The 10,944-nt window shown below is 44.9% G+C and overlaps 1 long non-coding RNA gene across 1 annotated transcript in view; it reads right to left on the bottom strand.

Annotated features, from left to right (window-relative positions):
- Positions 1-10,922, bottom strand: part of LOC111826379 — a 15,644-nt gene extending 4,722 nt beyond the window's left edge. Inside the window, exon 1 of the long non-coding RNA XR_002829722.1 lies at positions 10,759-10,922. This is a non-coding gene — a long non-coding RNA (uncharacterized LOC111826379). The remainder of the gene's footprint in view (positions 1-10,758) is intronic.
- Between the last annotated feature and the right edge of the window lie 22 nt (positions 10,923-10,944).

The following is a 10,944-nucleotide window of genomic DNA, read 5'->3' as shown; positions in this document are numbered from 1 at the left end:
TGAAAATTAGGGTGAATGAGTGGATGCATACTTTGGTGTTGCCACTAATAGCATTCACTAAATGAACATTGATTTTTGAATATTTTATTCTGATTGAGTTATTATAGAAGAGGAATTGCGGAAGTAGAAAAAAAAACAGTCTTGAGGCCTTAGGCTTACTAGCATTTCAGAAATGCTCTACCATTTCATGTTCACCAATAAAGTTTGAAAGTTTCCATATCATCCTGTCCTTCCCAGTATTGAGCATTACAACTTTAAAATAGTTAATTTAATCAAAACAGTCTTCTTGTTTAATGTGCTTTCTTTTTATTACTAGAGCAATTACTGGTAGACCAACGTATTAACTTATGAATTGTTCATGTCTTCTCTCTTTTTATATTGATACTAGAGGCCCAGTGCATGAATTCATGCACAGGTGGGATCCCTCAGCCTGGATGGTGATCAAGGCCTATTGGGGGGCCTGCTGGCAGGGGGAAGGGACCCCAGGAGGTTGGCCTGCCGGCAGCGGGGACGGACCGTGGGAGGTTGGCTGACCAGCGGGCGGGGCTGCAGGAGGTTGACTGTGGGAGCACACTGACCACCAGGGGCAGCTCCTATGCTGAGCATCTGCCCCCTGGTGGTCAGTGCACGTCATAGCGACTGGTCGACCAGTTGTAATGATGCTTAGGCTTTTAACATATATATAGATACTAGAGGCCCGGTGCACAAAAATTTGTGCACTCGAAGGGGGGGTCCCTCAGCCCGGTCTGTGCCCTCTCGCAGTCTGGTACCCCTCGGGGGATGACCATTTGCTGGCTTAGGCCTAAGCTGTCAATCAGACATCACTCTGGCAGCCCGGCAGCCCTCGGGGATATCCACTTGCCAGCGGGGAGCAGACCTAAGCTGCAGTCGGACATCCTTAGCGCTGCTGAGGAGACAGGAGAGGCTCCCACCACCACTGCTGTATTGGCAGCTATCAGCCTGGCTTGTGGTTGAGCAGAGCTCCCCCATGTGGGAGCGCACTGACCTCCAGAGGGCAGCTCCTGCATTGAACGTCTGCCCCCTGGTGGTCAGTGTGTGTCATAGTGACCAGTCATTCCCAGTCGTTCTGCTGTTAGGGTCAGTTTGCATATTACCCTTTTACTATATAAGATAGAGGCCTTGTGCATGGGTGGGGGCCGGCTGGTTTGCCCTGAAGGGTTTCCCGGATCAGGGTGGGTGTCCCGCTTGGGTGCCTGGCCAGCCTGGATGAGGGGCTGATGGCTGTTTGCAGTTGGTCGTACCCCCTTCAGGGTGGGGGTCCCCACTGGGGTGCCTGGCCAGTCTGGGTGAGGGGCTGAGGGCCGTTTTCAGGCTGGCGGGCGACTGAAGCTCCCAGCCTCTTTTTTTTTTTTCTGGGATTTATTTACCTTCTATAGCTGTACTGGAGCTGAGAGCCGGCTCTAACTCTGAGGCCGTGGCTGGCTGAAAGCAGGTATCTGGGTTTGTTTAGCTTCTATAATTGAAACTCTGTTGCCATCACTGGCGCTCTAAGCTCTGAGGCTGTGGCTGGCTGAAAGCAGGTATCTGGGGTTTGTTTAGCTTCTATAATTGCAACATTGTTGCTTCCGGAGCTCAGAGTTGGGCCGCGGCAGGCGGGGAACCTTGGCTTCCTCCATCACTGGAGCAAGCAAGCCTCATGTTCGCTTCAGCTGTGTGGCTGCCGGCCACCTTCTTTGTTGGCAATTAATTTGCATATCCTGCTGATTAGCCAATGGGAAGCATAGCGGAGGTTTGGTTAATTACCATGTTTGTCTATTATTAGATAGGATTTGTGAACTTGGTTAAATAATGTTGAATAAATACTACCTACATTCCATATTACCTTTTAGTTTACAACCTTATTTAAACCTGAACCCCTGCCACAACCTCCTAACTCCCAACTTCCTGCTTCTACTCTTGCCCCTTTAGTCTATTCTCACAGCTGTACAACTTGAAGGCAGTGCCTTAAATTCCATGAACTGGTATACCCTAGAGTTCTGCAATGTAGTGGCACTATCTATTCTCATCTCAAAGAGATCTTTTCAGAATCTTAGATCCCTTCTTGAACCTGCTCAAAACTTGTCAATAGCTTCTCATCACACTTAAATTCTTATCTTACCGTCACCTAAAGAATTCATAAAAGCTAGCCCTATCTCTCCAGACTCTTCATCTTCAAGTTGCTCAACCCTTCACTTAATTTCAAGTTCTGCTCAACCACTACCTGCTCCTCAAGGCTTTCCCTGACCACCCGACCTTAAACAGCCAGTGATGCCAAACTCCCTCCCACAGTCACTAGATATCCCTTATTATGTAGATCCATATACTTGTTGATCACCCATCTCCTCTGCTAGAATATAAATTCCTGAGGAATCCTTGTCCACATCTCTATTCCCAGTGCTTACAATAGTGCCTAGCATACATATCTGTTCAAATATTTTTTGTTAAATGCAATACGCTTTATAGAATGAAAAATTTCTTTTCTGAAGGAATGAGAAAATAAAATTTAAAATAAAAACTCTTTGAAGATCTACTCCATGCCAGACACTATACTAGTTGCTGTTCAGAAATCTTACATGATCTTCATGGCATCTTGCTGAAGTATTAGTCATTTGATAAATGAGGTGACAGCAATGTAGAGAGGACAGTGAAGGGCAGAGCCCTACTCTCCTACACACAGGTTCCCACAAACGACACAGAACACAGAGTGTGGGAAAGCCAAACCAAGAAAAGGGAGACAATGTAGGAGAGGAGACATACATTTCCACTGAGATAAAACATTACAAAACCTGGTTGCATCCCACTTTTCAGTTTATGTATTTGTACAAGTTCTTCGAGTCTGATTGTTTCATTCACAACTGAAATGAAAAACAGCTAAACTTAATAAGCACCCAATTTAATGTTAAAAACTTGCTACTTTGGTCTTTGTCTCAATTCTACCAAATTTGAAGTTTATGCTTATCACTAATAATTTTTATTTCACTTCTAAAAAACAAAAGCACAACAAAGTTTTTAAGAACCTCCATACTGTCTTCCATTTTGAGTTCGTTCTTATATATGATGTGAAACGGTGGTCTAGTTTCTTTTTTTTGCAAATCTGTTCAGTTTCCCCAACGCAATTTATTGAAAAGACTGTTTACCCTAATGTATATGTTTTCCTCCACTGTCATAGAATAATTGACCATGTACGTGTAGGTATTATTTTCTGGGCTCTCTATTCTGTTCTATTGATCTGTGTTTCTGTTTCTATACCAGTATTATGCTGTTTTGATTATTACAGCCTTGTAGTATAGTTTGATATCAGGGAGTGTGATACCTCCCACCTTGTTCTTTTTCAAGATTGTGGTGGCTATTCAGGGTCTTCTGTGGTTCCTAGATTATTAAGATGTGTGGGGTTCTTTGTTCCTTATGAGAGCATTCCTATTGCCTTTTTAATATGGAATACTGGTTTAATTACTCAGTAATCTTAATCAAATACTTGCACCTTGCCTAAGTGAAAATAAGCCATTTCCCTGTAGCTTTCCAGTCTAAAACATTGGTATTCAACCTTGGTTGTAGATTGGAATCACCTGGGAAGCTTTAGGCCTACCCAGAGATTGATTTAATTAATCTGGGGCACAACCTGGATAATGGCATTTAAAGTTCCCCAAGGTGTTTCTAATGTGCAGCTAAGGATAAGAATCACAGGTGTTTTTCTTTTCAAAAAGGAAATCATAGCCAAACCCTTAGGTAACTTAAACAGTGATCATAAAATGAAATGTTATAGATTTAAGACAACAGTTCCATAATTTGATTCTTAAATATTCCTAAAACCCTGGGGAAGGTGTCATTTGTTTCAATAATGCATACACTACTTACAATCATTAGGCCTTTTCTAGCCTAAAAACTGAAATAACCTGTGGCTATGCAACCCACCTCTTCCTTCCCAAAGAAAGGTCTAAATTAATTTGAAATGCATATAAAGTAACACAATAATTCAAAAGAGACCTGCCTCACAACCAAATAGCTGGTAGGATTTTCCACTCAGAATGCCTATATTTCATAACCTGGCAATGGGCTTCCTTTTGTTTTGCTTTCAAGGTCTTTAATGACCTTACAAAGTGTGCTTTTTATCTTGTGAGTGTACAAATGAAGAGGACTGTTTCCATTAACAAACAGACAGACAAAAGCTGAAGTGAAACCACAGCATGACAATATTTCACTTTATAGGCAGTCATTGTGTATTAAAACTACAGCTGATTTTTTTGAAAGAGAAAAGCAAATGCCAATTTCATTTAATCTGTTTGAGTTCTCATTAATACAACTCATTTCACCAAATTAAGTTCTGTGGTCTCAAGACACCCTGGTGGGGGGTTAGATGGATCAGTTGAAGCAACAATCATTTTCCTCTGAGATACTGTTTAAGACCAATCTCAAGTTTTACTTGTATGTGTGGTTTCCGACTCACCCCCCTTAGGACAACAGCAAACAACAAAACCTTTCTCTTCTGTATTTGCACCATAACATCCCAAAGCCCCAGGGAGCACAATGGATGGATTTTTATACCATCCCCAGATCTGCTGGAACTCTGCAAGCAAGAAAGCAGGGATATGTGGGGCTCCTACAAGCACGGCGTGCCTCTAGGGATTGGTAGTGGGAAAGGGTCAGTTTGAAGTTATTACTTGCACACCAAAAGGTATTACCTTTTATGGCTTTCTTTAGAAGAGTGGGGGTGAGTCCTGGTGGTCTCAAAACACGTTTATGGAACATTAGTTTCCACAGCAAACTATAAACTAAAAGACTCCTCTTTTGCCTCTACAGTATCCTTCCCCCATCTTATATGTTGCTGATTCTTTGAGGTGGACTAAATGGAACCCTTCCACATACCCAGACATTTACTCATTTCTTAGACTCCATGCAATGCGCTGAGAATGCATCGGGCCACCATTGTATGTTAGTCCCCAAAGATGGAACAATAGCAGAATCATTGAGGCACAGTGATTCTCAGTCTTCGTAAATCTGTAGCTAATATTTTATAAAAGTGGCTCTTTCGGGGGGGGGGTGGTTCTCAACCTTCTGGCCCTTTAAATACAGTTCCTCATGTTGTGACCCAACCACAAAATTATTTTCATTGCTACTCCATAACTGTAATGTTGCTACTGTTATGAATCGTCATGTAAATATCTGATATGCAGGATGGTCTTAGGCGACCCCTGTGAAAGGGTCGTTAGACCGCCACGGGGGTCTCGAGCCACAGGTTGAAAACCGCTGACCTAAGCAACAGAAGATTCAAAATCAAAACAAAACCCCAAAAAGACAACCATTTCTAAAGAGGGACAGAAGTGCCCACTTTACTGTAGTATAATATTCGGATGGGAGAGCGCACTGTGAATTATTTCACCAATACTATTTCCCCACAATTGATCTCTTCCTGATCAATTTTAATTAAGGAGCTTACTCTCCCCCCACCCCATCTGCAATTTCACAGTATTATTTGTATACATTAGCCAAATTTAGAATTAACAAGAAATATTGTGTGAAGTGGTGGGAGTGATTATATAAACAGGTTTAATAAGGCACAATTTAGTGTGATTACAGTGACAATGCACATAAAAATGCAAAGAACGTGGGTATATGTGGAAAGTTATTAGTTACCATTTCAATCTTTTTAATTCCCTCTTCATTATTTCTAATTTAAAAAACAGTTGGCTCCTTCTCAACATCTGACTTTAACTTAATAAAAACAAAAATAATGAACAGAGCAACCACCAACTAGAAACCTACAGACTGCTGGCTAACCAAAACGATTACCACGTAAGTCAAGCACATATGAAAGACAGATATAACTTGAGAATTATAGTTTGTAAACCCACAGCTACGTGAGTGAATGTACTAAATCTCTCCTGTGGGTATCATGTTTGCCAGATTCTCCCTACCTTCTAACCACCATGAACCCGTTTTTTATCACTTTTTCCTACTGGATTTCAATGTTTTCCAAAGGTTCAACAAACAAATTGCCTAAAAGCATAACTGACTTGCTTTATCTGTGTCACTGTTTTCCCTTTTCAACACTGATCCCACCTTTACCCAATGATAGAGAACCACCCAAAGTTCATCTTTACTGCCCTCTGCAGTGTGATGGTGCCAAGGTAATCAAGGTAAATAAGCATCAGAGGCTTAAGCACTACTCAGACAAAGCTATTTTGCCATTGGCAATTTACTTCACATCCATATTGTGTATGTCCACTTAGGAAGTGTGCCCACCTGGTACAGAGCCTTATCAGTGCCCGGTCCACACCCCACCACCACCACCCAGAATTTCCTGTAAAGTCAGTCAGAGGGTCTAACGGGCATAGGGTGGCAACTGTTGTTCCTCAGCGTTGAAATTTCCCAACCAAAATCAAAGACAGGCATGTTTTAGTCAACTGTGAGTTTAAAGCTATGAAGCTTTCTCAAGTAGCTCATGGATGAGCCCTTCACTAGCTTTGTGGGCCCCTGGAGCCAATTGAAAAACAACACTGCGCTCCTCAGAGGCTCACCAGCCCTAACAGTGAGAGGCCTCTGACTGGCAAGGTAAGGCTCTTATCTCCGATTAATTTTCTTCATTTATACAATGAGGACCCTTTCAGATCCCAATTTCTGAGTTCTAAATTCACAAAGTTGAAAGAAGTGACTTGAGGTGGGAAACACACAATACAATATACAGATGATGTGTTGTAGAACTGTATACCTGAAACCTGTATAATTCTATTAACCAATTCAATAAAAAAAAGAAAGAAGTGAGCAGCAATATGCATTTCAATGACAACAATTTAAGCTATTAAATCCTTTTATGGGATGTCTGCCTACTTGAAGACAGTATAAAAGTATACAATAGATGGTGATTTTGTAATTATCCTGTTATTTCCTCTGTATAACCCAACTGTATAATTCAAGACTGGCTTGTGCATCAAATTCGCAAAAATATAGTTTATTCCCATTTCATTTTGTCCAGGAGGAAATCTGACTGTCAAGAATAGCTCCAGCTCCCCTTACCAAATAACATGTTTAAAAAAAAAAAGCATCAGGTGCCTTTTGAATAAGTTTGACTAATAGAACGACTTAGATTGTTGTGGGCTTTCCTCCTTAATAATAATAATAATAATAATAATAATCTACACTAATAAAAGAGAAAAATGGTAATTGGCGTACGACCGCTACCCTTCCCATTGGCTAATCAGCATATCCTTATGCAAATTAACTGTCAGCCAAGATGGCGGCCGGCAGCCAGGCAGCTGGAAGCGAACATGAGGCTTGCTTGCTCCAGGGACTGCAGACTCCAACGTTCCCCACCTGACTTGCAGGCCTCTGAGCTGGCAGTTTGAAACTTTGTAACAAATATAGCCCGCTGGGATCTCAGAGCTGAAGGTATACATTGTTTCGATTATAGAACAGCAAACAAACCAGCAGCGGAAGCCTCAGAGCTAGAGCCAGAGCTAAAGCTGGCCCAGAAGAAAAAAAAAAAAGAAAAAAAGGACAGGTTGGGAGCTTCAGTCAATTGCCAGCCTTAAGGCAGCCCTCAGCCCCTCACCCAGACTGGCCAGACACCCCAGTGGGGACCCCCACCCTGAAGGGTGTGTGACCAGCTGCAAACAGCCATCATCCCCTCATCCAGGCTGGCCAGGCACCCCAGTGGGGACCCCCACCCTGATCCAGGACACCCTTCAGGGCAAACCAGCCGGCCCCCCAGGCCTCTATCCTATATAGTAAAAGGGTAATATGCCTCCCAGCACCGGGATCAGCAGAGCCTCGAGGTCTCCTGGCACTGGATCAGCATGACAGGGGCAGCGCCCAAACCCCGTGATCAGCCCGTGTGCCTCTGTGTGTGACAGGGGGTGCAGTGCCCCAACCCCTGATTGGCCCTGCTCTGTGAGTGACAGGGGGTGGCACTGCAACCTCCCATTGACCCTGCCTTGAGTGTGATAGGGGGCGGTGCCCCAACCCCCCCAATCAGCCCTACCCTGAGCGTGACTGAGGGTGGCTTCGCAACCTCCCAATCTGCCCTGCTCTGTGCATGACAGGAGGTGGCGCCCCAACTCCCCAATCAGCCCTGCTCTGAGCCCAACCAGGGGCTGCACCTAGGGATTGGGCCTGCCCTCTGCCACCCAGGAGTAGGCCTAAGCCAGCAGGTCGTTATCTCCCGAGGGGTCCCAGACTGCGAGAGGGCACAGGCCGGGCTGAGGGACCCCCCTTCCCCCCCGAGTGCACAAATTTTTGTGCACCGGGCCTCTAGTAATAATAATAAATTCACAAAAGTTAATCTGACCGCACTCAATGCTCTCAACATTTAGAAAAATTTCCAAGTATTCCAAATTATTTTTGAGCAGAACATATGCAGTAGTGTTGGGAAAGCACCTGTTTGCCAACACAATTTCTGGAGAAACATTCTACACTCTACAGGGCATATCTCATTTCACTGCGCTCTGCTTTATTGCACTTCACAGATGTGTGGGTTTGGGGCATTTTTGTTTTGGGGGAGGAGGTGGTGCAAATTGAAGGCAAGACCCTCCAGCAGCAAAAGATTAAGACTGGCTTTATTGAGGTGGTCTGGAAGAGAACCTGCAACATCTGAGGCATGCCTGTAATTAAACAGGCCGCGTCAGAGAGCTCTGCCCTAGCTGAACAAGCAAGGGAGAGTTTGTTTCATTACCAAATCCAACAAGAACACACAGTATAAGTCAGCCACTAATAAGTTGCAAACAATTATTTTCAAAGATAATATTCCAAATAGGACAGCATCTTAATGTCACCAAACTTCGTTTTTTTAAGACTTTAACGCACCAAAAATAAGTGTTAATGCAGTATGAGTGAAAAACACTGGAGACTGGATGATATTCGTAAACTTGATATGACCACTTATCACAGCATGCCCCCCAAAATGTATACACATTTTAACAGCTGACAGCTCAATTTTGAAAATGAAACGTATCTTAATAAACACTGCCCTTATAATTATTCAAAGTGTGTGAATACATTTGGGGGGCACCTATACTTATCAAAGGTTACACTTGGCTTAAGAATGACTACTGAAATTGAAAGTCATTTGACCTACAGAATTGAGAAGAGGTTAGAGGGTACTGCATCTCCACAGCAAGCTACAGACGAGAAAGTAGGGTACTGGCCTAGGGGTGAATGGAAGGCTCACAAAACTCCCCGGTGCACTCATATCTGACCTGAGGAATGGTGTCATCAGTTATGCCAACTGTTCTGGGATTAGGAATGCTACTCTGACACCTTTCTCTCCTCCAAAAACCAGAGGTCTACTCAGAGGATCCCTACCTCTTTTCCATCTCTGGGGTTGTGAATCTGAAGAGGGTTAGGTATTTGAAGGATCTGTGTAATTAGCTTCCAGCTGCAGAGAAGCATCCTATAAGTGTGCCCTGAAAATGAATGATTCAGAACAGCTGCTCAGGTTGGGCCTGTTTTAAGAGGATGGGTACACAGGGTTAGGATGGTGTGGGAAGACTGCACTGACACTGAAATGCAGGCTTTCAAAATTCAATTCGAAAGCTCTCCAAATTTCTAAGTGCCTCACACGCTAAAGTTACTACTCCAGGAAACTAACAAACACCTGTGCATCCAGGTATGCATGCCTTGGGCAATCTCTCTAGGTCTCCACATCTTGTCCCAAACCAAGGAGACTGCTGTATGTTTCTACTGAACCTTCTAAGAATAATCTAGGTTCAGCATTCTATTAGAGCAGTGGTTCTCAACCTTGGCTGCACATTAGAATCACCTGGGGATCTTGTTAAAATCCTGATTTCTGGGCCTCATCATTAGTAACAAAGAAACAGAATTTCCGGGCGGCTGGGCGCCGGGAAATCGGGATTTTCCCAAGTTTCCCCGGTCGTTCCTATTTTCCACCAAGCTCGAGAACCCCCGTTTTAGAGAGAAGGTGTTCTTAAACCGTTTTTTTTTTAAAAAAAAAAAAAAAGCAAATTTGAGGCCTTTTCTTTTTTTTTCTACCAGGAAAATTCAATCCCCGGGGGGTCTTAAGGCATGGCATTTCACCTTGAAAAAAAACCCCTTTACCTTCTTTGGGGGGCGGGAGCGGGGGACGGGGGAGGGGGACATTTTGTTTTGAAGTGGTTATGAGCCAATCCTTTATTTTGTATCAATAGTGCGTTTTACTGGGCCTGGCTGGCCCAGGAATTACTAACTCACGGTACCTCTACAAAGCTGCGTACCTTTTGCAGTGTTTAGATCCGAGGTCCCAGTTTATAAAGCAGTATAGGAAGCCTGTCCATTTTACTTTGGGGTTTTTTTTTAGTCACCGAGGAACATTCCCACCCCTTCGCCCTAGTGGAAACTCCCCTCTGACCAACGCAAGTGTCCGGATCCCACTCGCTACACTCATTCCGACCTCCGGCCAGGTCCAGCTCCAGCTGGGCTAGGCGAGCAGGAGGCACCGCGGCCGCGAGAAATTCAAGTTCACGGGGGTTGCGTTCTAACCGGGCCAGAGCCCGGCCCGCCGGGTGCCCCACCGCAGGGCCGGCGCTGCCCGGTCCGTCTCGGTCTCACGGACGCCAAGCTGACAGATTCTGCCAAGCCCGGGGCGAAGATGCGTCCGCTGCCACCGACTCCCAGGGGGGGCTAAGACCCTGTCCTCCCCGCAAAGGTCCCCCTGCCTCCAAGACTAACAAAAACACAGCGTCCTGCGTGGGGCAGAGGGACCGCGGCCCGAGCGCTCCCCGCCCGGGGAGGGGCAAGTCCAGGAGGCGCGCGGTCCTGCCCGCAACTCACCTTCTGCTGCCTCCGGGGCATGTCTGTGGGCTGCTTGGCGTTGAAGGGGACGCGATGCATCGACCACGAAGACGTAGAGCTGCAGGCGGACCCTCCGCTCCTGCTCCTCATCCAGCTGCTCTCGGGTTCGTCTCGCCCTTCGCTGATCACCGAGGGGCTCGGGCTCCCGGGTCTGACCGCGCCACC

Source organism: Myotis lucifugus, unplaced genomic scaffold, assembly GCF_000147115.1.
Source record: "Myotis lucifugus unplaced genomic scaffold, Myoluc2.0 scaffold_73, whole genome shotgun sequence".
NCBI lineage: Eukaryota > Metazoa > Chordata > Mammalia > Chiroptera > Vespertilionidae > Myotis > Myotis lucifugus.
Note: the sequence above shows the minus strand (reverse complement) of the source record. Positions and strands in the feature narration are given on the sequence as shown.